Source organism: Brachyhypopomus gauderio, unplaced genomic scaffold (genome assembly GCF_052324685.1).
Source record: "Brachyhypopomus gauderio isolate BG-103 unplaced genomic scaffold, BGAUD_0.2 sc34, whole genome shotgun sequence".
Lineage (NCBI taxonomy): Eukaryota > Metazoa > Chordata > Actinopteri > Gymnotiformes > Hypopomidae > Brachyhypopomus > Brachyhypopomus gauderio.
In genome coordinates, this window is record NW_027506866.1 from 3,696,177 (window position 1) to 3,722,187 (window position 26,011).

Consider the following 26,011-nt stretch of genomic DNA (forward strand, 5'->3'; position numbering starts at 1 on the left):
CTGCTTTCTCTGTGGTTGCTTCTCGTTTGAAGGAGTCTCGCCACCTCTTTACTTATTTGAGTATCTATCTCCTACGTCGCTTCCTGACCCATCTCAAGTTTTCCCAATCCTGTATTTCTTCCTATCCGTTTTGCCTTTATTTTTGGGAAGGGTTTTATTTTGCTGCAGCGTATTTTGCCTGCTGCCAGTTACTTCCCCTGGCGTCCTTGGTTTCGTTTTCGCATTGCATTTATCCGCGCTGTTTTTTATGGCTCTCTATGGTAGTTATTTTTTCCGCGTTGTTTTTTTTGTTTCTATTTACTCCGTGCCCTCAAGGTTTTGGTTTCTATTCTTTTGCGCGTTGAGTCTTCCGCGTTGTTTTGTTTGTTCGTTCTGGGTCGCTGTGATCGTTTTCCTCTCGCTAATTCATTTGACAAGAGTCAAACGTATTGCTCTTGCGATCCGGCATTTGGGTCGACCCTTCTCTATATTATTTCACATGGTGTGTACATTCCCGTGCTCACCGCGTTACACAAGCCTTGCACACGAGCTACATTGTGTCAAGTTCAGTCTTCCCTGGCAATCGGTGAAAACCAAAATGAACACTTATTTTTGCCTTAAACGTAGACAGGACAGGTTGAATATCTCTTTCCTCCATTTGTTTTGAAACTTTTCCCCGCATGAGTGTGTCCCAGAACCTGCTGTGTAAAGACTTCACCACGACTTAGAATCGATTTAAGGACATTTTAAAATCAGTTCTGAATCGTAGTAAATGAGAATCGATTTTCGATATGTGAATCGAATTTTTGGCACACCTCTAATCGTCACCCTTCTCATGCGATTGAGACAGCAGACAGTTTGTTTTTGCTGGTTCCCGTGCTGTTCTTCCTAGAATCAGGACCGTGTTCAACTGGCCTGCTGCCCCTCTGCGAAAGTAAAACACACACACACAGTCCTGTGTTTACCTTTTGGCCCTGTTTAATAATTGTACATAGTGTGTTAGCATGAAATGTCATTGGTGCTTTGTCACACATTAAGCTGTAAACATTTTAAAACTAGACAACAGAATTGATATGTGAAATGTGTGTGTGTGTGTCTGTCTGTCTGTCTTACCCTCTGTAGTGTCTTCTTGTGCATTGCAAGAACACACAGCACCAGGGCTGTGAGCCAACAGCTCAGCGTGCAGATGTTCAACATGCTCCTGCTCATCCCTCTCCTGTGCCTGAACATAGTCACTTTTAGCTGGAGCCGTCAGCCTGTAGACACATACATACACAAGTAAACTCACTTAACGTGTATACACACACACACGTAACCTGTATACACACACACATACACACACATAAACTCGTGTGTGTATACAGGTTGCTGTGTTTACACTTGTGTGTGTGTGTGTATACAGGTTGAGTGAGCTTACGTGTGTGTGTGTGTGTGTGTATTAGAGATGTCTTCAACTAAGGATTTTCATAGTCAAATCTGATTCGTCAGATTTTCCCTTTAGTCGCCTAATAGTCTAATCGGGTTTTGTTTTTTATCTAGAGCACCTTAAACGGGATCCCGTTCTCATTCAGGACTTTTTTCCACTTCAACGTAAAAACCTAAAACACTCAGATAAATAAATAAACAGGGTAGGCTGGCTTTATTCAGCTTTTATTTATTTACTTATTTATTTTTTAATGAAACGTTAGAGAAGATTAACAAAAAAAAAGTCAGCATCAGTGTGCAGTGCGCATATCGAACTGTCAGACAGGCACTGTGCAAAATGTCAAAAATATTTTAAATAAAATATGCCTGCCTGAAAATAAAAAAAAATTGCCACACAACAGCAAAAAAACTTATAAGGAAAGGTTCAAGTAACTGGGTTTAAAAAGCAAACAACAACAAAAAATGTTTATAGGCCTATTTGCCGAGACGCACCGCGACGAGACGAGACAACACGACCGAAACGACAAACGGCTGAACTGGTTTTTGTTTTGTTGGTGTTTTTTTTTCCGCCTTACGCGTTTTAAATGGTATGCCATGTTGGTTGTTGTCATGCGAAATGAAAGACGTTGATGACATAACTTGCACTTTACTTTGTTTGATTCATCTTTATCTTTTTAAAAATACTCCCACACTTTTGAAGTTTTTTTAGCCATTATAATCTCGGCAGATGCTGACTATCCTGTAGCGTGTTCAGCTCCGCTCATTTGGATTGTGCAACTGCAGGGTGTGATTTATTAATGTGTAGTAAGAAAGATGCCTATTGTTAATGCGCAAACATCATTAAAAAATATTTACTAACAGAAATTAGGATGATTTTATTTGACGAAAGGCTATATATAATGAAAACAAAGACATTTCATGTAACAACTAATACTTAGCAGCATCCTTGGGCACCCCCATTGATCTATATTACTGGATTGGACATCGCCTGTTGTCGCTATAGCTAGCGATGCGCCATTACTATGCATTGAGTCATGTCAACTAAGCAGTGTAGTTCCTATGTGGGATGTGCATCCATCTGTCACAAAAACAGTCCTAGCGCCCTTATTTCTTATCCGATTTTTATAAATTATTGCTTAAATTAAAGGGGAGAATATTGCCGATGTTGTGATATGTAAAACTTCGTATTATCCCAAGAGATAAATTTATAAGCAGTCTGGGAATTTTTCAATTTAGGTAAAATTTTAACAAAACCCTGCATAAAGCCCTTTTATTTCACCTGGCTAAAACTAAATAACATATGTATGTCATGTTTTTGATATTCAATCATAATTATGGTAAAAAGTTGTAAATAAATAACTGTCAACTTTCCCCATTACTGCTGTAGTTTCATTGCACTTTAAGTGCAATACCTCTTATATATGTTCAAGTATAATATGAGATGGCATCAGTGTGGAGGAGCATCTTTGAGCACTACATGGCTAAATGTGGGAGAAATTAATTATGAAATTATGATAGAGAAAATAATGAGTTTGAATCTGAAATTTATGACAAAATTTGTCAGATTTTTTTTTACCTTCAAGTAGCAGAAAAAAGCTTACACAATTCCGTTTCCCACAAATACATAGATAAATTGACATGACACAAAATATACAATTTTCAAAATCATTTATTGCAGCCACTTCTCATTGGCTACATAATTTCATCAACTTTAATAAAACATTTATTATTAATAATATGGTCTGGAAGGTTGAAAATCTGTGGCACTGCTCCTTCTCGAACATGTGCCCTCTACAGTGTACGGTTGATATCAGTGGGCAGTGAGCACTGCATATCCCTGCTGTAGATCACGGTCCTCTCACACGTCCACACTTTCTGACTCACAATTTATACAGCTCATATTTTCTTTGTTTGTTGGGAAATCTGTGTAGAAAAATGTCATTTATTTAAAAAACAAAAACCTGTATTAACCTGGGGGGAGTTTCCAAAAACGTTCTTAGCGCTAAGTACTTCGTAACCTCGTTCTTACGTACGAGGTTAAGAAGTAATTAGCGCTAAGAATGTTTTGGGAAACTCACCCCAGTTGATTTAAAAAATAATTATGACAAATTTAATTGACTTAAATTTTCATTTGGTTTCATTATTTATTCAGTTTGTGTGAGAGAGTATCTATGGGACATAATACCAACTGGACTGAACATCGGTCCCAGTAAAACAGATAGAGTATTTACAACATCGTATTTACAACATTATCCTAACATGATAACAATATTTATAACAATACATTGTAATTTGTTGGAACAGAAAACTTGTTTTTAAGTGGGTTTACTCGACATAGCTTTATCAAAATCAAGCTAGCATGGACAGTCAACATCCCTCATTTCCGCTATTTTTTTTTAATAAAAATTGTTTTACTGACCTGTGAAATGTGATACCCTTTGATCTTGTGATATTGTTGTCGTAGTTTTGACAATTTATTGCAAAACATTGAGTCCCTCTTTGGTTTTCCTTGTGTGACTGTCTGCTAGATCTCATTTTTATGTCCATCCATGGATGCTCCTCAATGCACGAATCAATGCATAGTAATGGTGCCTGTGCGGCGCATGCTAAATCACGTGATGTCCAATCCAGTAATATAGATCAATGGGCACCCCCATGCAGTTAGAATGGTACATTTGACTATGACGTCCATAGTCGACTAGGGGGTATAGTCGACTATAGTCGAATCAGCGACTATTGCAGGTCACCCCTAGTGTGTATACATGTAAACTCACTCAGCCTGTGTGTGTGTGTGTGTGTGTGTGTGTGTATATATATACACTACCGTTCAAAAGTTTGGGGTCACTTAGAAATGTTCGCATTTTTGAAAGAAAAGCAGTTTTTTTTAATTTAGCTAACATTAAATGCATCAAAAATACACTCTATACATTATTAATGTGGTAAATGACTATTCTAGCTGTAAACATCTGGTTTTTAATGCAATATCTACATAGATGTATGGAGACCCATTTCCAACAACCATCATTCCAGTGTTCTAATGGTACATTGTGTTTGCTAACTCTGTAAGGAGGCTATTGGATATTTAGAAAACCCTTGTGCAAGTAGGTTAGTACAGCTGAAAACAGTTTTGCTGATTAGAGAAGCTATAAAACTGACCTTCCTTTGAGCTAGTTGAGAATCTGGAGCAATTGTTGGTTCGATTAAACTCACAAAAAAAAACAAAAAAACAACCAGAAAAAAACAACTTTCAATTGAAACTCGACAGTCTATTCTTGTTCTGAGAAATGAAGTCTATTCCATGCGAGACATTGCCAAGAAACTGAAGATTTCCTACAATGGTGTGTACTACTCCCTTCAGAGGAGAGCACAGACAGGTTCTAACCAGAGTAGAAGGAGAAGTGGAAGGCCCCGCTGCACAACTGAGCAAGAAGACAAGTACATTAGAGTCTCCAGTTTGAGAAATCGACGCCTCACAGGTCCTCAACTGGCAGCTTCATTAAATAGTACCCGCAAAACGCCAGTGTCAACGTCTACAGTGAAGAGGCGACTCCGGGATGCAGGCCTTCAGGGCAGAGTGGCAAAGAAAAAGCCATATCTGGCTAATAAAAGAAAAAGATTAATATGGGCAAAAGAACACAGACATTGGACAGAGGAAGATTGGAAAAAAGTGTTATGGACAGATGAATCAAAGTTTGAGGTGTTTGGATCACGAACATTTGTGAGACGCAGAACAACTGAAAAGATGCTGGAAGAGTGTGTGACACCATCTGTCAAACATGGTGGAGGTAATGTGATGGTCTGGGGTTGCTTTGGTGCTGGTAAAGTGAGAGATTTGAACAAGGTAAAAGGGATTTTGAATAAGGAAGTCTATCACTCCATTTTGCAACACCATGGCATACCCTGTGGACAGTGCTTGATTGGAGCCAATTTCATCCTGCAACAGGACAATGACCCAAAGCACACCTCCAAATTATGCACAAACTATTTAGAGAAGAAGCAGGCAGCTGGTGTTTTATCGGTAATGGAGTGGCCAGCGCAGTCACCAGATCTCAACCTCATTGAGCTGTTGTGGGAGCAGCTTGACCGTATGGTACAAAAAAAGTGCCCATTAACCCAATCAAGCTTGTGGGAGCGGCTTCTGGAAGTATGGGGTGAAATTTCTCCAGATTACCTCAGCAAATTAACAGCTAGAATGCCAAAGGTCTGCAATGCTGTAATTGCTGCTAAGGGAGCATTCTTTGATGAAAGCAAAGTTTAAAGTAGAAAATTATTTCAAAAAAAAAATTTTTTCTACCTTGTCAATGTCTGGACTATATTTCTATTCATTTTGCAACTCATTTGATAAATAAAAGTATGAGATTTCAGGGAAAACACAAAATTGTCTAGGTGACCCCAAACTTTTGAACGGTAGTGTGTGTGTGTGTGTATGTATATGTATATGTGTGTATAAATATATATATATATATATATATATATATATATATATATATATATATATATATATATATATATATATATATATATATACATAAACCCACTCGGCCTGTATAAACACGCATTCACAGAATAACCAAATTGGGGCCTTGTAGGGACACTGCTTGGACTCCTAATAAAAATATTTGTGCAACACTAGTCCAAGATTAAAGTCCAAAGGCTTCAAGCCAGTGTTAATATTCCTGGCATCTTGTAATCATTATGCAATCTTGTTAAAATATCAGGGTTGCAGTGTGACCAACCAGAGCTAAAGTGTTGTCCACAGGCACCAGACCTGGCCTGATTGGTCCATCTCTCAAGATAGACAGAACCTCATCTGGTAACAGGAAGTCCTCGTTGTACCAGCACTCAAACTCTGCCATGAATACATACATGATACTATGTTAGTGGAGGAGTAATTGGCAGGTATGAAATAAATATCCATGCATTTCCTTTTTAGGAGAAAGATTTCATCATATATACGGATATATAAAATATTTGATCATATATACGGATATATAAAAGACAACCCTGCACCAAGATTTAGCTTGACTCTGTAATGTTGAACCAATGTTGAACCTTCTCCACCTTGAAGTGCTCGAAGGCCTCCATCTTGGACGGAGGAGTGCTGCTGAAAGACAGGAATAGTAAAACCGTAATGGAAATGCAGAAATGCTGTATGTGCTTCAGTTACTCAACACACTTCAGGTAGCACACAAACCACACTGTAAGACTAGTGTGTGTGTGTGTGTATTAACGTGTTAATTTTGATTAATTAATTACAGGAAAATTAATGCACTAAAAAAATTTACACCATTTAACGCATAAGACACTTTTGCACCATGGAATGTTTCTCAGTGCACGAGTTCCAGACATACAGATTATATGGACGTACAATAAGATCATGATGGAGATGACTGAAGAGGCTACGCTGGTGGATGGGAAATTTAAATATAAGAAACTTCCAAATGGAAGTACAAACACAAATAGTGTTATTTACACTTTATGCAGGAAGGAGTTCGCTTATCACAGGAGCACTTCCACCCTTCATTACCACCTCAACGCAAAATATGTTGGGGCTAACGCGCAGGTCAGTAATGATAACTTAGCTGCTAAATGTATTTCTAGTACGATAGGGTGACCAAACGTCTGTATTTCCCGGGACATGTCCGTATTTCACATCCTGTCCCAGGCGTCCCGGGTTTTTTGTGAGGAAATGTCCTGGTTTTTTAATTACCTTCATTGGACCATTAAGACTGGATTAAACTTTCGCGAGTTTATACATGACGCGTCACATTATTTGCAGTGTTGTTTGCTCTCTGTGGTCGAAGATAAAGGCTTACAAGAAGCGCTGCACATTGCGTCAACTGATGCAAGTTACGAACTGCCGTCCAGAAAGACAATGTCGAAGAAAATCCAGCAGCTGTATGATGAGGAAAGGGAAGTAAAACAGGTTATTGTGAAGAGCACCACAAATGTGGCTCTGACTGGGGATCACTGGACCTCTGTTAAGCAACAAGAATTATCTTGGTGTGACAGTTCATATTATAGATGATGAATGAAAGATCCAGTCATTTGCTTTGAGCATGCAGAAGACCACTTATAGGCACTATGGAGATGCCTGTGGCAGAGGCCTGGGAAATTAAAGTAAAATATACCATCTAAAATGGTATTAAAAATATCTTCTGATTTACTTCAATTCTTCCAATATCCTGAGCAAAACTCCCAAAATTAAATACATTTTTGGTTTGGTTTTCTGGACTCATCTATTGGTCTGTGTAGTAGACTGGTGGAAAAATAAACAAGATGTTGAAGTTTATGATTATGTTCATTGATTCATTCATCATTCAAACTTAAATTAATATTTCTCATGTTAAATACTGAAATGCGATTAAAATGCGATTAATTTCGAATAATTAATTACAAAGCTTCCGATTAATTCGATAAATTTTTTTTATCGCGTCCCACCCCTAATATATATATATATATATATATATATATATATATATATATATATATATATATATATATATATATATATATATATATATATATTAGTGGTGGGCATAATGTGATACTCTTATCGGGCGATATAAATAATATTGCCATTAATCTATTCTTAAAGTTGGGTTGGGAACTGGGTCAAAATAGGTAAGCAAACTGATGACATTCACCTTGATAGTTTAGCTCGGCTGTATTCCTAACCAAATTGCACAGTAGGGGGCGAGAACGAGTTTTCAAACCTGTGAATTACAAATCGTACGTGTGCTTACATGGATGCAGCCATGAAGCCGCCAGGTTTGCTTCATGGAAAATTCATTTTTAGGAAGCTTCCTAATGGAGACATTGACAAGACTAAAGTTGTTTGCACCTTATGCAACGCAGAATTAGTTTATTGTAGGAGTTCTACCAGTCTGAAGTACCATTTAAACGCAAAGCACCCATTTGCTAATGCTGCTGATGCTGGGTCAAGCACTGATGCAGCCCAGGGGAAAAGTCACCACCGCCGAAAACAGGTTAAATGTACTAAATGTTGGCTTACATTTCAAATCTCATGTTTAGCTGAATAAACATGTTATCAACCCCTTTTAATGTACAGTATGTAGGCGTACAAATTCATGTTTGACTGAATATGCCCTCTTAAAGTATGTAGGCTTACAGTACTATTTTCATGTTTAACTGAGTAAACCGTTGAACACGAGTAGCCTACATTTTATTGAGCATGTTTTTTTTTCGGCATTTCCCGTTTAGGGGTCGCCACAGCGGATCAAACTCCTCCATCTGGCCCTGTCCTGAGTGTCCTCCACTGACACACCAGCCACTCTCATATCCTCTACCACTGCATACATAAACCTCCTCTTAGGTCTACCTCTCCTCCTCTTGCCTGGAGGTTCCATCCTCAAGACCCTCCTACCAATATACCTCTCCTCCCTCCTCTGTACATGTCCAAACCATCTCAATTTCGCTTCTAACTTTATCTCCAAAACATGCTACATGTGCTGATCCTCTAATAAACTCATTTCTGATCCTATCCTTCCTTGTCACTCCAAATGAGAATCTCAACCTTCATCTCAGACATCTCCATCTCCCTCACCTGTCTCTTTGTCAGTGCCACTGTCTCCAGTCCATACAACATAGCAGGTCTCACTACTGTCCTATAGATCTTTCCTTTCATTCTAGCCAACACCCTTCTATCACCGATCACCCCAGACACTTTATGCCATCCACACCACCTTTCCTGCACTCTCTTCTTTACATCACTTTCACTTCCTCCATTACTCTGTACCTCAACCCTAAGTAGGTGACATGGTGACCGGTGTCGCCCAGAGGAGGATGGGTTCCCCCCCTGAGTCTTGGTTCCTCTCAAGGAGTTTTTCCTTGCCACTGTCGCCCTTGGCTTGCTCACTGGAGGCTAGGACTCGGCACTTGTAAAGCTGCTTTGTGACAACAACTGTTGTAAAAAGCGCTATATAAATAAAATTTGATTTGATTTGATTAGGTAAACTCGTCAACCTTCATCAAATCAACTCCTTGTAACTGGACCTGTCCACCGTCTGCCCTCTCATTCACACACATGTACTCTGTTTTACTCCTGCTCACTTTCATTCCCCTGCTCTCCAAAGCATATCTCCATCTTTCCAAGCTCACCTCCACCTGCTCCCTACTCTCACTACAGATCACAATGTCATCAGCAAACATAGTCCAAGGGGACTCCTGCCTAACCTTGTCCGTCAGTCTGTCCATGAAATTGCGAACAGGAAGGGACTCAGGGCTGATCCCTGATTTAGTCCTACCCCCACTTTAAACCCATCTGTCATTCCTACCGCACATCTCACTGCTGTCACACTGTTCTCATACATATCCTGCACTACCCTCACATACTTTTCTGCTACTCCTGACTTCCTCATACAAAACCACAGCTCCTGTCTCGGTACTCTATCATAAGCTTTCTTTAAGTCAACAAACACACAATGTAACTCCTTCTGTCCTTCCCTATACTTCTCCATTAACACTCTCAAAGCAAACATAGCATCTGTGGTGCACTTAGTTGGCATGAAACCATACTGCTGCTCACAGATCTCTACCTCTCCTCTAAGCGTAGCTTCCACTACTCTTTCCCAGATTTGCAGGCTGCGACTGATCAACTTTATTCCCCTGTAATTACTACAGCTCTGAACGTCACCCTTATTCTTGAAAATCGGCACCATTATGCTTCATCTCCACTCCTCTGGCATCTTCTGACCTTCCAAGATTCTGTTAAATAACCCAGTCAAAAACTCCACTACTGTCTCTCCCAAACATTTCCATGCCTCCACTGGAATATCATCTGGTCCAACTGCCTTACCACACTTCATTCTCCGAATTGCAGTCCTTACTTCCTCCTTGCTCACCTGGGGCACTTCCTGATTCACAACCTCTACCTCTTCTAACCTTCTTTCCCTTTCATTCTTTTGATTCATCAGTTCCTCAAAATACTCCTTCCACCTTCCCAAGACACTCTCCTCACCAGACAACACATTTCCATCTTTATCCTTTATCATCCTAACCTGCTGCACATCCTGCCCATCACGGTTTCTCTGTCTGGCCAATCTGTACAGATTCTTTTCCCCTTCCTTAGTGTCTAACTTCTCATACAGCTTGCTATATACCTTCTCTTTAGCTTCTGCCACTGCTCTCTTTGTCTTACGACACATCTCCTTGTACCTCTGTCTACTTTCTTCATCTTGCTGAAAATCCCAATTCTTTTTAGCCAACCACTTTCCTCTCAAACTTCTGAGGTCACACCAAGTACCTTCGTAGCCACATCCCTCACTGCATTTGAAGTCTCATCCCAGGTATCCAGAACACCACCACCATTACCCAGTACCTGCCTCAACTCATCTCTGAATTTTACACCACAATCCTCATCCTTTAACTTCCACCACCTGATCTTAGGTTCCGCTCTCACTCTCTTCCTCTTCTTCACCTTCAAAACCATCCTACATATCACCATCCTATGCTGTTTAGCTACACTCTGCCCTGGTAACACCTTGCAATCACTAACCTCTTTCAGGTTTCGTCTCCTACAGAGTCCTTGACAAGGGGCTGCTTGTGGAATTCTACAGACACTTTCCTCACCAACCTGCCCCGCGCCCTAGAGGACATCGCTGTCGTCCTCGTTCCTCTGCCTGTCACGCAGCCTCGCCAAGAAGACCACAACTCCCAAGAGCCCCAGCAACTCCCAAGAGCCCCAGTATGCCTCGTTCTGCCTCTCCTCATTATTGGAGTACCTTGTCTCTCTATACAATACTATATATAATACTAGTGCCACATCCACTTTGCAAAGTATTGCAATACTAAGCTGTGTTCTGAATATTTTCATGGTTTGACCCGGTCTGTTTTTCTCTTACCCCGATTAGATTAGCCCTTTGGGACTTTTGCCTGTTTTTCCATTACCTCTGGTATTATTCCATGCACCAAGCTCAAAATCAGAGCTGCTGACTTCACCTGACCTGGCTAAGCTGGACTGGACAGTAGCCTTAGCAGTATCATAGCTACAATGATACTTGCAATGTTTGGCTACAAGATCATCAAGGAGCACTAACCTCTATGGAGATCTTGGTTGGAGGCCACACTTTACACACTTTTGTTGTGTAAAAGAACAAATATACAAAGAAAGAAAATTACCTGAGGATATAATGCCGGTTTTCTCGTTTTGGTGCTCTTTGATCTGAAGACCTCAGCAGAATTCCATGCTGTTTTCCAAGCAGAGAAAGCTTTTGACCGGGTAGAATGGAGCTATCTCTGGATGGTTTTGGATAAATTCGGTTTCAGTCCAAGCTTTATTCATAATAATGTTGGTGGAGGACTACGTGGAGAGGACTGCGTGGAGAGGACGCTGGCGCTGCTTGTTCGCCGCTTCTCCAGTCGAGTCGAGTAAACGACGATTTTTGCACTTTAAAATAAGAAGTAGTCTTATAAAATAATACTTATTATTATCCTGGCTGCAAACCAGTTCAACCCCTTTTTTGCTGATAGTTAGGTTGATGCAAATGCTAGTTCGGTTTTTGCTGCCTACCATCTTTGCTTGCCACTGTGGCCAGAAAACTTACTTCTGAGTCCTGTTCTAGACAGTCTGGATTTTGCACATTCCCAGACATTGCGTAGTGTCTCCCAGAAAGCCCAATGCTATCCATCGCCATTGCTACAGCTGGATGTCTACGAAGCTTTCTTGCTAACAACTCGCTGTTCATCTCAACACTGCCATGTAAAACTATGTTGAGTTACTCTGCCGACCAGTTGATGAATCTCAACCATGCGGCTCGCGAGCCGCATGCGGCTCTTTGCCTGGTTTCATGCGGCTCCCCAGCCAGTCCGCGGGCTCACCTGCACAAACGGGGCGACACACTGCTACATTTTCGTGGTGCGCGGTTAGTTTACAAGCCTAGCGAGCCGCTAATACTTTTAAAACCGGCGTAGTGGAAAACACGCATTTGACTGTCTTCACAGCTAATAATTTACACTCGCCCCCCCGCTCAACAGATTACACTCGCCCATGTACAATGTGGCTCTTTGCCGTAACACAGTAAGAAAAGTGGCTCTTGGTCTATGACGGGTTGGCCACCCCTGCTCTACACCATTATGCACAAACGTGATTAAACAGTTTGGTATTCTCCGTCGCCCTTGCCATATCCACAGAAGTTCCCAAAGAAAGTTTTTCTACTCCGGGATGAGTCCCACTATATCGGTGTTACACCAGATTCTGTGACCGTCAAGTTTTGTGACCACAGAGGGCGCTATGTCGCTGTTTCTGTTCACAGGCACAAGTGATAAGTAAACTATGTGGATGTTCTTTCTTTTCTCATTTTGTTGGTGTTCGCCAGCCAAAAAATGACAGATCATTTACAATTCATCTTCTCTTAATTACATAAATGTACTTAAGGTCACAGAATCTGGTGTAACACCAGCTCTATGGTCAGCTACATGAGCTGTCGCCTCTCGCTCACGTCATCAGAGCAACGTTTCCCACGAGACTAGTAGTTTGAGCGTCTCCATGCCAACACCTCTCCGGGGTCTGGATGGAAAACGCGGAGTGAATTTCAGCCTGATTCGATCACTGAAAATATCTCTTCCTTCTCTCAGCAGCAAAATTGAACTGTTAAATGTTCAATCACTCACAAATAAATCCTGCCTCGTCTAATTTTCTCCAACTAAACTTCAATAAGACTGAGGTGCTGATTCTTGGGCCCAAAGCTGCTAGAAGCAATTGGGCTGATATTCCCCTTACCCTAGATGGGTTTTCATTAACACCTATATCTACCGCAAAAGGCTTGGGTGCAGGGGCGGACTGGCATACATTGCTACCGGGGATTTCCCCGGTGGGCCGATGGGTTAGTGGGCCGCTGGCCGCCGGTGGTTTAACTCAGCCCGAGGAGGAGCCACTGCCGCGCATTGCGGCCCCGGCCCGTAGTCACGCTGCTGTTTAACACTAGAAGCGCCAAAGCTCCGGTCATTTGACCGCTGTGACGTCTACTAGAAGCGCCGCCTCTGGTCGACCTACTTATACCTAGAAGCACCGAGCACCAGTCACTTGACCGCAGCAGCACAAAAAAATAATATCTTTGCACTGGATCCAATTTCAGAACCCTCCTTTCATGACTTTTCCCAGAATTGTCCTTTTAATAAACCAGTATTTTTACACTGTTAAAAGAAACCCTGCACATGCTAGTTTCAATCGATTTCGCTCGTATCTCTGTAATATTGTCGTCGTCGCCTACACTTCAAGACTGTGATTCTCTTTTCTGCCAGCGGGTGTCGCAAAGATTCGTATGTCATTTAATATTTAGTATAACTAAATAAAGATCAATAGTTTTCAAAACTAAATTATTCACAAAGTTCAAACTGATTATTGTGTAAAGACAAAACGGAATTCGTCCGTTGAACGAAAGTGAAAGTGTTTCACTTTCCGAAGTCTTAAAATATATACTTTATTTATTAATATTATTTAATATATACTATATATAAGTTTACATCAATGGTTTTCAAACCGTGAGAGAGTCTTGCTTTGCCTAATAAATGCTTTAGTAGTTTGCAGGAATTCTGCGAATGGTAATTAGCCTACTTATCAAGTCAATATCTCAAAGGAATATTGGGGCGCAATTCTGAAATACACAGAGGCAGAGGCTGAACGAAATAATGCTCAGTTCAAACTAACAGCTGACGAACTGAAAGCATTTGTGGGTCTCGTTTATTTGAGAGGTATAACAGCCGGTAAAAGCATGAAACTTGATGAATACTGGTCTGCTGACTTAGGAAATCCCATTTTCAAAGAGACAATGTCTAGACAGACATTGAGATATCATGCGCTATCTGCGCTTTGATGACAAGAGCACAAGGGCTGCCCGCCTTGCGACTGATAAATTTGCTATGATCTCGGGAGATATTTGATAAATTTGTGAAAAACAGTATTGCTTCTTACACGCCCGGTGAGAACATAACTGTTGATGAGCAACTGTTCCCAACTAAAGCTTGCTGTCGTTTCACTCAGTACATGGCCAATAAACCCGATAAATTTGGGATTAAGTTCTGGGTGGCCGCTGATGTTGAAACAAAATATATGTTGAACGCCATTCCCTATCTAGGGAAAGATGAAAGCAGGCCGACTATTCAACGGTTGTCTGAAAATATTGTGTTGCGTTTGATGGAGCCTTTCACGGGTAAAGGAAGAAATGTAACGACTGACAATTTCTTCACTTCATTGGCACTTGCAAACACCCTTTTGGCGAACAAAACCACAATTGTTGGTACGATGAATAAAATCAGACGTGAGATGCCCCCATGTACACAGGCACAGTCTGAAAGATTTTCCACCAAGGTGTTGCGGGCTGGAAAAATAACGATTTACCAGGCAAAACCTAAAAAAAATGTATGCATCCTGAGCTCAATGCATCAGACAGTTTCAATTGATAATGGCGCAAAGAAACTGCCTGAAACTGTTTCATATTACAACACGACTAAATGTGGCATTGATGTTATTGATCAAATGGCACGACTGTATTCGGTGAAGGGAGGCACCCGTCGTTGGCCTGTCGCGGTTTTCTACAACCTCCTAGACTGCAATATTTATTGGCTGCAATAAATGCACATATATTGTTCAAACAGTGCATGAACGTTAACCTGAGCAGACGAAGGTTTATTCTCGAGTTGGTAAAGGAGCTGTGTGCACAGCAGAAAATGGCGAAAGCGGCTAGGGCAGTGGCACAAAAGCGAATTTTACCTGAAGCTCCTTGCCCGCCCTCAAAAAGAAAACAATGCCAAGTCGGCAGATGTTCAGGGAACAAAACGTATGACATCTGCCAGACATGTAAGCGACTGGTCTGTGGCAAATGTGCAAAGACTGCACCTAAGCTGTGTTTTGAATGTTGAGTTGTGTGAAGCTGACACACAAATCAAAACAAAGGGAACTTAATTTGAGGTGGTGAACGAAACTTATTCAATATATGCTAAAGAGAGACGGGATGCACCCGTTGTTGGCCTGTAGCTGTGTTCTACAACCTCCAAAACCTGGCTATAATTAATAAATATTGTTCAAACAGTGCATGAACATTAACCACAGCGGTGGAGGTTTATTCTCAAGTTCACAATTCACTACATAAATGGAACTTAATTTGAGGTGGGGAACGAAACTTATTCAATATACGCTAAAGAGAGACGGGATGCACCCGTTGTTGGCCTGTAGCTGTGTTCTACAACTTCCAAAACCTGGCTGTAATTAATAAATATTGTTCAAACAGTGCATGAACATTAACCACAGCGGCGGAGGTTTATTCTCAAGTTCACAATTCACTACATAAATGGAACTTAATTCGAGGTGGGGAACGAAACTTATGCAATATACGCTACATGTAAATCACCGAATGATAGATAGATAGATAGATAGAGCTTTATTTATCCCTTGGGACGGATCCCTTCAGGAAATTGTATTTTTCCAGTAGCAGCGTTACAGTACCATAATGTTAACAAGGTAGTATTACAATTTAAAAATATCACTAAAACAAGATTAAGCACACAACATAATAATAATAATAATAACAGTAATAATAATAAACATAAACTAAGAAAAAACGGCAATGTATAAAAGGATAAGAGGATGCAATTGCACATAGCCCATTATGAGGTATTGTGATTTGGATGAACTGATTGATTAAATTGTGTCATCATATTACACATAGCCCAGTTTATAGGTGATCAGCTCAGCTGATTCCCAAACATTCTCAGTCTACCCATTGGCACATCCACCTATTAACTCCTTCCCCCTCGTTCCCAGAGAGGAGTTGTATAGTTTGATGGCCTGAGGGACAAAAGAGTGTTTGAGTCTATTAGTCCTGCACCTGGGAAGTAGTAGTCTGTCACTAAACAGACTCCTCTGTTGTATGATGACCGTGTGCAATGGGTGACTGGTGTTATCCAGGATGTCCAGTAGTTTGTTCAGTGTCCTTTTTTCTGCTACCGTCACCAGAGAGTCCAGCCTAGTGCCGACAACAGATCCTGCCCGCCTGATCAGTTTTTCTATCCTGGAAGAGTCCTTCTTGGATATACTGCCCCCCAGCAGACCACGGTGTAGAACAGGACACTGGCCACTACCGTCTGGTAGAAAGTCAGCAGGAGTTTTCTGCATATGTTGAAGGACCGAATCTTCCTGAGAAAATACATCCTGCTCTGTCCCTTTTTGCACAGTTGCTCTGTATTGCAAGACCAGTCCAGTTTATTGTTCAGCCACAACCCCAGGTAATTGTATGATGCAACCATCTCCACCTCATCCCCTCCTACCATGATCGGTCGTGGCTTGGGTCTAGACTTCCCAAAGTCGATGACCAGCTCTTTGGTTTTTGTGGTGTTGAGCTGTAGGTGGTTTGCATTGCACCAGGTTGCAAAATCCTTCACTAGGCTCCTGTACTCCTCCTCCCTGTCATCCCTGATACACCCGACGATGGCTGTGTCATCTGCAAACTTCTGGATGTGACACAGCTCAGAGTTGTACCAGAAGTCAGCAGTGTAGAGGGTGAAGAGAAGAGGGGCCAGCACCGTGCCTTGAGGTGCTCCTATGCTGCTGATCACAGTGTCAGACGTGATGTCCACCATCTTGACATACTGTGGCCTGTTAGTGAGGTAGCTGATGATCCAGACAACCAGGCAGGGGTCCACACACATCCTGTTCAGCTTATCCTGGAGTAAAAGAGGCTGAATGGTGTTAAAAGCACTTGAGAAGTCCAGAAAAAGAATCCTCACTGTGTTCTTATTGTCCAGGTGTGAATGTGCTCTGTGTAGTAGGTAGAGGATGGCGTCATCCACGCCAACACCTGCCCGGTAAGCAAACTGCAGTCCATCCTGAGCATGTTGTATCTGGGGACTGAGGAGGCAGAGGAGGAGCCGCTCAAACGTCTTCATAATGTGCGATGTTAGTGCCACAGGTCTAAAATCATTCAGTTCACTGGGTCTGTTCTTTTTGGGAACAGGAACTATACATGAAGTTTTCCATATGGTGGGCACTTTTCCCAGCTGCAGGCTGAGATTGAAGACACGTTGTAGCGGTTCACACAGTTCATCAGCACAGTTCTTCAGTACACGAGGTAATACCATGTCAGGTCCAGGCGCTTTTTTGGGGTGGAGCTTCCTTAGTTGTTTCCTGACTTGGTCTGAAGTGATGTTTGCTGAGGTCTGTGTTGTGGTTGTGTTGTGTAGGTGTTGTGTTAAGGTCAGAGTTGAAGTTGCTGTGGTGGGAGGATAGTTGGGGGTGGGGTTGCCTGCTGCAGTATCTGGAGGAGGGTGTGATAATGAAGAGAGGGGAGATGGTTGTAGTGAATGGGGGGTTGAGGAGGACGTGGCCTGGTTAAATCTGTTGAAGAAGATGTTCAACTCATTCACTCTATCCACAGTCCCCTCCCCCGCTCTCGTCTTGGTGTTATGGCCTGTGATGTTTTTGAGACCATTCCATACCTCTCTCATGTTGTTATCTGCAAGCTTCTGCTCAATCTTCCTCCTGTAGCTATCTTTGGCTTCCCTCACACAGTGTTTTAGATCCTTTTGTGCTGCTCTCATCGCCTCCCGGTTCCCGTTTCTAAAGGCAGCTTTTTTTGTGTTGATTGCAGCCTTAACTTTCTGTGTGACCCATGGCTTGTTGTTGGGGTAGCATCGTACGGTTTTTATGGGGGAGACCACATCTGTACAGAAGTTAATATAATCTGTCAGACAGTGTGTCATCGTCTCGATGTCTTCACAGTGAGAATTGAGAAGAACATCCCAGTCTGTGTTACTGTAACAGTCCCTCAGCTCTTCTTCCATTTCTGGGGTCCACTTCCTGGTGGTTCTGGTAGTTGGAGGCAGCCTTTGAACGAGGGGGGTGTACATAGGCTGTGCATGTAGTAGAACGTGGTCCGACTTCCCCAGGGGGGGCAGGGCTGTGACTCTGTATGCCTCTTTTACATTAGCATATAGGAGGTCTATTGTCCTGTTGTTTCTTGTTGGACAGTCCACGTTCTGATAAAATGCAGGCAGTGTAGAGTCCAGAGTAGCATGATTAAAGTCCCCAGAAATTAAGATAAATGCATCAGGGTGCTGTGTCTGTAATTTTGCAGTCGCTAAGTGAATGTGCTCACATGCTGCGGCTGCGTCCGCCCTCGGTGGAATGTAAACACAGAGAGCGATCACATGACTGTATTCTCGTGGAACATAGTAGGGCCGGCAGCTAACAGCTAGTAACTCCAGATCCGAACAGCATAAGACTATCTTTACAGATATATGACCGGGGTGACACCAGCGATTGTTAACATAGATGATCAACCCCCCACCTTTGCTTTTCCCGCATGATTTTTTGTCTCTGTCCGCTCTCACAGCAGTGAAGCCAAGCAGGTCCACGTTAGCATCCGGTATTAGCTCAGTTAGCCATGACTCCGTAAAGATAAGCAAGCACACACAATGGTGATAACACTCGGTGATAACACAGTCGTTAGGACGTGGGATCACACATCGGCTATTCACCGATCAAACACCTCATTTGAAACGGCAACACAATACGCCGAGATAAAAAAAGAGAGGACATTAGACATTAGAGAGGAGAGAGGCAACTATATTCATGAATCCATCCGTATCATTTTAATAATTTTGCGTTTTGTTACGCAAAGGTACATAGCCTACCTTTTATAATGATATTTTTGTATTTTGCCTATTTATGCTTTTTGTTCTTTGTCTAACACAAAACATTATAGACATTTATTTGTAGATTTGTTATATTCACCATAGCCTACAATTCACTAACATACAACTTTTATACATTAAAACTTGAAATGGCGTAACATTGAGTATACAAACAAACTTGCTTTAGCTCGGTCTACGGGCTTCACTTTGCTACTCCGAGTATCGAACAAGCTTTCTGTGGATGTGGGGGTGGAAGGCTGCAGCGCAGTCTATTGCATTAGCAAGACAAAAGACGTGAACGCTTCACAGTGGGGATGCGGGCCAGTGGGTTAGTGGTGTGGCGAACGAACATGATAATATAGTGACATATATGCCAACAGAATAACACACAGACAAATAAGCAAACTATTACACTAACCAAGCAAACTATTACACTAACCAAGAAACAAAACTGAAACTATATTTTGCATTTACGTTTTCGCACAAACCAGGAAATGCAATATTAAACTAAACAAAACTGGCAATGGGGAAGCTACTGAGAACAAGGTCACAAGGCACTGATTCTAAATGGTTCAGTCACATTAATTTGTTAACATATTGACGTTACGTGCAAATGTCACCATTATGAATATTTTGTTTGGGCAGCTCATTCTTCCTTTTGTGCAAAACGCCATCTAGCGTTAATTATGTGTCAGTACCAGCTCCCTGTGTAAAGACTCAGCGGTCTTTTGACCGCCCGAGGCGCGCTTTAAGTAGGTGAAAACAACACGGCGCTAGTAGGAGGTGGTGAAAGCAGTCAGATGACCGGCCCTCCGCGCTTCTAGGTATAAGTATGTAAATGAGGTGCGGCGCTTCTAGTGTTAACAGTGTTATTTCCTTCCCTGCTCCAGTCAGACTAACCTGCTCAGCGCAGGCCGCGGACTGATCCTGTAAACACATGAATGAGTTGGACCGGGCCGCGGACTGGGCCAGCTGATGCGGGCTAACGGTATGCAGCGGAGATCAGAAAAAAAAACCAACTTGTCCCAGAAAATCCGGGCCAGACTACGAAAACACACAGCAGTTTAAATTGTAGATAACATGTTATTTTAAATGTACTGCTGTCGCCTCTGCAACGTCTAAGGCACCATGTACAAATTACCTTAACACGGTTAACACGGACGCAAGTGGCGGTCTTAAAGGTTCCAGAGCACTGCGCACTGCTTTTTTTTTTTTTTAAAGCTATTGAAATTTAGATTAAAACTAACCACCTCAAATAGATAAGAGGAAGAAATACCCACATTAGAGTTGTAGATTAATCTAGATTAATCTATATTAAAATGGATCATATGCGTGCTACCCAAGTAATGACTAAAAGTCCGTTTTTGAGATAGGGTTTCTTAATACAGAGTGTGCGTTAGACCAGGGGCTCATCTCCTGTTTCCAAAATGCATCAATGACTGCTTGAGAAAGCTGTTCTACTTTGATACTTGAAGAAAAAAAACATGCTCAATAAAATGTAGGCTACTCGTGTTCAACGGTTTATTCAGTTCGACATGAATTTGTAAGCCTAAATACTGTACATTAAAAGGGGTTGATAACATGTTTATTCAGCTAAACATGATATTTGAAATGTAAGCCAACATTTAGTACATTTAACCTCACGGACGTAATTTGGGGGGGACGGGGGACACTTTTTCAAAAGCCGGTTTTGGTCCTCTGCAGTTTTAATGGTTAAAAAGAAATATTTAAATAGCGACAAATCTAGCGCTAGGACCATGCAGAAAACGACCGCTCCGAGCTCCGCTCCGGTAACACTTTCCATGAAGCAAACCTGGCGACTTCGTGACTGCAATGCATCCATGTAAAGTTCCCAACCGAAATTTAAGAATAGATTAACGGCGATAATTTTTATATCGCCCGATAGGAGTATCAAATTAACGAACGCTGTTAACGGCCCACCACTAATATATATATATATATATATATTAGAGTACTAATATATATATATATATATATTAGAGGTGTGCCAAAAAATCGATTCATATATCAAAAATCGCAGAAAACGACCGCTCCGAGCTCCGCTCCGGTAACACTTTCCATGAAGCAAACCTGGCGACTTCGTGACTGCAATGCATCCATGTAAAGTTCCCAACCGAAATTTAAGAATAGATTAACGGCGATAATTTTTATATCGCCCGATAGGAGTATCAAATTAACGAACGCTGTTAACGGCCCACCACTAATATATATATATATATATATTAGAGCACTAATATATATATATATATATATTAGAGGTGTGCCAAAAAATCGATTCATATATCAAAAATCGATTCTCATTTACTACAATTCAGAATCGATTTTAAATGTCCCAAAATCGATTCTAAGTCGCGTTACGTAATTACAAAATTACTCGAGATTTTACGCAGCAGGTTCTGGGACACACTCGTGTGCGGAAAGGTTTCAAAACAGATGGAGGAAAGATATATTCAACCTGTTCCGTCCTCATTTAAGGTAAAAAATATGGGTTCATTTTGGTATTTACGAATGCCAGGGAAGACCAAACTTGACACAATGTTGCTCTTGTGCAAGGCATGTGTAACGCGGTGAGCACGGGAACGTACACACAGCGTGAAATAATATAGAGAAGGGTGGACACAAGTGCCGGCTCGCAAAAGCAATACATTTGACACTCGTCACATGTATTAGCGAGAGGGAAACGCGCACAGCGACCCAGAACGAACAAACAAAACAACACGGGAGACTCAACGCGCAAGAGAATAGAAACCAAAACCGTGAGGGCATGGAGCAAATGGAAACAAAAAACAACGCGCAAAATACAACGCGGGAAAAATAACAACCGTAGTGAGACGGGAGAAAGAAACAAAACAACAGTAACTAAAAAACAGCGCGGATAAATGCAACGCGAAAACGAAACCAAGGACGCCAGAAGAAGTAATTGGCAAAAAACGCCGCAGCAAAATAAAACCCTTCCCAAAAATAAAGGCAAAACGGATAGGAAGAAATGCAGGATTGGGAAAACTTGAGATGAGTCAGGAAGCGACACAGGAGATAGATACTCGAATAAGTAAAGAGAAAGCATAACAGAGAGGTGGCGAGACACCTTCAAACGAGAAGCAATCACAGAGAAAGCAGAGACTGGCTGAGAACGTACGGTTACGCCGGTTTAGTCTGGGACTGAGTCTGGTGCCCCTAGCCACGGCTGGGGGAACAGCATCCGAGCCAGTCCCAACAGCTTGTAAAATGAAGCTCAAGAATTTTGGTAACAACAAAAAGCATTTTATTTTACCAAAGCACATTATTTTTGTTAATTAAATGTGAAAGACACTTTATTTTCTGTATTTGTCATTCTGTCTTGCAAAGCAGACTGTAGTAGATCATGCAGATTTTATAGACTTAAGCAGAAATTTTTATAAATCAAATCATTTTTTGAATCGAAAATCGATTTTGAATTAAATTGTGGCCCCCAAAATCGAATCGTGAGATAGTAAACGATTCCCACCCCTAATATATATATATATATATATATATATATATATATATATATATATATATATATATATATTGTAATGGTGGCCGGCGGCAGACGGAAGAGACACGGATCCGCTGGTTGACTCACGGTTACGTTTTATTGTAAATAAAGTTTGCGCAATAGCGCACGAGAAACATTCAGCACACAAACACGACGTGCAGAACATAGACAACGACGAGCACAAGACACTGCGCGAACGCACATTAAATAGACAGACCACACCAACCCCACGTGATGACGAGATGAGCCACAGGTGAGACGGATAATGACAAGACGCACCCGCACCCACGGAGGTACACAGACGCAGACGAATAGACGCAGACAACGTTAACACATGCCCCAAAGAAAGGGTTCGGGGACCGTAGCGTGACAGACGCCCCCACCAAGGGCACTACCCGTCCCGGGGTGCCAACAGGACCAAGCGCCCCGAACCCACGTCGATGGGCGGATCCGAAGCGCCCAGTCCTGCGTCTGGGAGATGACCGCCCTCGGTGGAGAGTCCGCCACGAACAGCCTAGAACACCCTCCCTGGGAAGACCGGGGAAAACACGTTAGACACGTTTAACGGGACGGACACAAACACACAAACTGGTACATTAATACATAGAGGCACGAAAGGGAATAACGGATTAGGCACACATAAGGGAAGACTCACGAACACAGGGACAGACACACACGACACAGGCGCCAGGCTGCGCGCCAGAAGGAGGGCAATCAGGGGAGAGAGACCGGGAGCTGCTGGAGCTGCAGGCGCTGCGGTGGGCGGTGCTCCTCCTGCCCTTGCTGCAAACCCTCCACCGGGCGCAGCGCGGCTGGCGGACGCACCATGTGCAGCGCGGTTGGCCGACGCGCCAGGTGCAGCGCGGTTGGCCGACGCGCCAGGTGCAGCGCGACTGGTCTCTCCCCTCGGTGGGCCGTAGGGCATCCCTCCTTCTCCTCTCGACCGCCCCTTGGAGCCGGCAGTGGGGTCTTCTCCCTCTGTCTCCATCGCCTCACTGCCCCGGCTCCAGCTCATGGGCTGCTCCGGGCTGCCACCCCGCGAGTAGTCCATCTCTTCTCCCTCGGAGCGATCGGAGGATGGGCCCGCCTCAGGAGTCCACCTCCCCTTTACCGTCCCGGCAGACAGCTCTGAGGGGGGAGGGTTCTCCTCCTCATCCTCAGTGTAGAAGCCCTCTTCCTCGGGGTATGCGGAGCACTCCGACGGAGGGTACTCCTCCTCGTCATACTCCTGCTCCTCACCTTCCTCCACGGTGGTAGAGGGACCTACGGGCGGAGGGATGTAGTCCTCTTCCTCGGACTCCTCCTCCTCCTCTTCCCCGTAGTCGACGGTGGACACGTCGTCTAGCGACAGCAGGTAGTCCTCTCCCTCTCCACCGTAGTCCACCGTGGAGGCGTCGCACAACGACGGAGGGTAGGCCTCCTCCTCTCCCTCTTCACCCTCACCCTAGTATACGGTGGGGGCGGAACAAACTGAGAGAGCCTGGTCTTCCTCTTCCTCCTCGCCCTCTGATTCCTCCCCCTCAAACTCGCTCTCAGGGGTCTTCTCCATGGAGCAGAGTTCGAGGGAGCCTACCCTCAGGGGCGAGAGGTCTCTGGTGGAAGAGGGGTGGTGCTCCTTCCAAAACCGCATCGCGGTCTTGCGAAAATAGTCCGCCAACTCCTCAGTCCTGGCTTCCCGAGCCCGAAGCAGCATAACCGCACATAACGGGTCCTGCTGCATCGCTTCGAGGGTGACGGGGGCTCCGCGGTGCTGTGCAGGGGAAGAGGCGTGACGTCGCTTACTGGGCTTCTTGCCCTTCTTTGGCCGGGTGGTGTATCCTGGCATGGTGTCTCTGGTCGGCTCGTCGTTCTGTAACGGTGGCCGGCGGCAGACGGAAGAGACACGGATCCGCTGGTTGACTCACGGTTACGTTTTATTGTAAATAAAGATTGCGCAATAGCGCACGAGAAACATTCAGCACACAAACACGACGTGCAGAACATAGACAACGACGAGCACAAGACACTGCGTGAACGCACATTAAATAGACAGACCACACCAACCCCACGTGATGACGAGACGAGCCACAGGTGAGACGGATAATGACAAGACGCACCCGCACCCACGGAGGTACACAGACGCAGACGAATAGACGCAGACAACGTTAACACACGCCCCAAAGGAAGGGTTCGGGGACCGTAGCGTGACATATATATATATATATATATATATATATATATATATATATACAGTATATATACACACATATACAGATATATATATATATATATATATATATATATATATATATATATATATATATAACATATCCAACAAATATCAAATATCTACCTAGCCTCCCTGCTAGCCAGCTATAAAGTGGTTACTTGAACTGTTAGTGAACTAGATGGCTGTCTGGCTGTCCAAATCTGATTTTGACACTGCAGTGTTGTAATTAGCATGTTTTGGAAGCTTGTTGCTGTACATGAACACTAACAACGTAAAAGAAACTCACCTTTATAAGTGGTAGCTGTTATGTCACTCAAAATAATATTTTACAAGAGTCACTGACAATCAATATAGCTAGTTAAGTGTTTATGCCAGACAGTCTAAACCCCTGAACGGGCAGATCCAATGTTGACATTGTTGTCAAAGCAACAGCAGACAGGAAGTAACAGTCGATTTGGATTCCGTCAAACATGTTTTTTTTTCATAAATCTGCAAAAAGTAAATAAGTGATCAAAATCTTGAGTGCTATTTGGTTGCCTAATTTCAGGTGTTTGAAAGCCTAAAAAATACCAATTAAATAGTCTAAAAGGGTAAATGTGGTTCTGTATATACCCTTTCTTGTTTTTCAAAGCGTTTCATTAAGAATGAAAATTTCAAAATGATCGCTCTGAAACCTTTTAAGGAACCGTTACATGCAAGACTCCTTTTGCATAGCGTATAGCGAACGAAAAATATATATCAATCACATATGGCATCATTCTGCTGGATAGTTGTCACGCATAATTTCGCTCGATTTGGGGATTAGTGTTCAATTGTTCTACCCTGCAGATAGTGGGTCCTTCATTCTACTCAACCAATCTCTAAGCTCTCCATTTGAAGAGTATAAGTGACTTTAAATATCAGCTTATTTCACGTAGTTGGTCATTAGTGAAATAAATTAGTAAATACACACATATAAGTAAAATTTACTTATATATGTTATGGCTATTATGGCTGTTAAGGCTATTTATATATTGTCGCATGGTACAATATATTTACTGATTGATTTAATTTATTTGTTTCAGTAAACACTCAAAAATTGAATGCCATAGGGTTTTTTCAAATAAACCTTTTGAATTGGATTAACTAAACCCCCTGAATATTTTAGTTGTGAGGGAATGACCTTTAGTTCATGATTAGCTCCTCCCTGGTCAACTGCATTAAAAACACTTCAGACA

At 42.5% G+C, this 26,011-nt stretch overlaps 1 long non-coding RNA gene across 1 annotated transcript; it reads right to left on the reverse strand.

Moving 5' to 3' along the window:
* Positions 1-1,097: 1,097 nt before the first annotated feature.
* Positions 1,098-25,185, reverse strand: LOC143485381 (uncharacterized). Its single transcript, XR_013122860.1, has 4 exons — positions 25,081-25,185; positions 6,415-6,508; positions 6,141-6,253; positions 1,098-1,235 (listed from the first exon to the last, which is right to left on the reverse strand). It is a non-coding gene; the product is annotated as an uncharacterized LOC143485381 (long non-coding RNA).
* Positions 25,186-26,011: the final 826 nt, after the last annotated feature.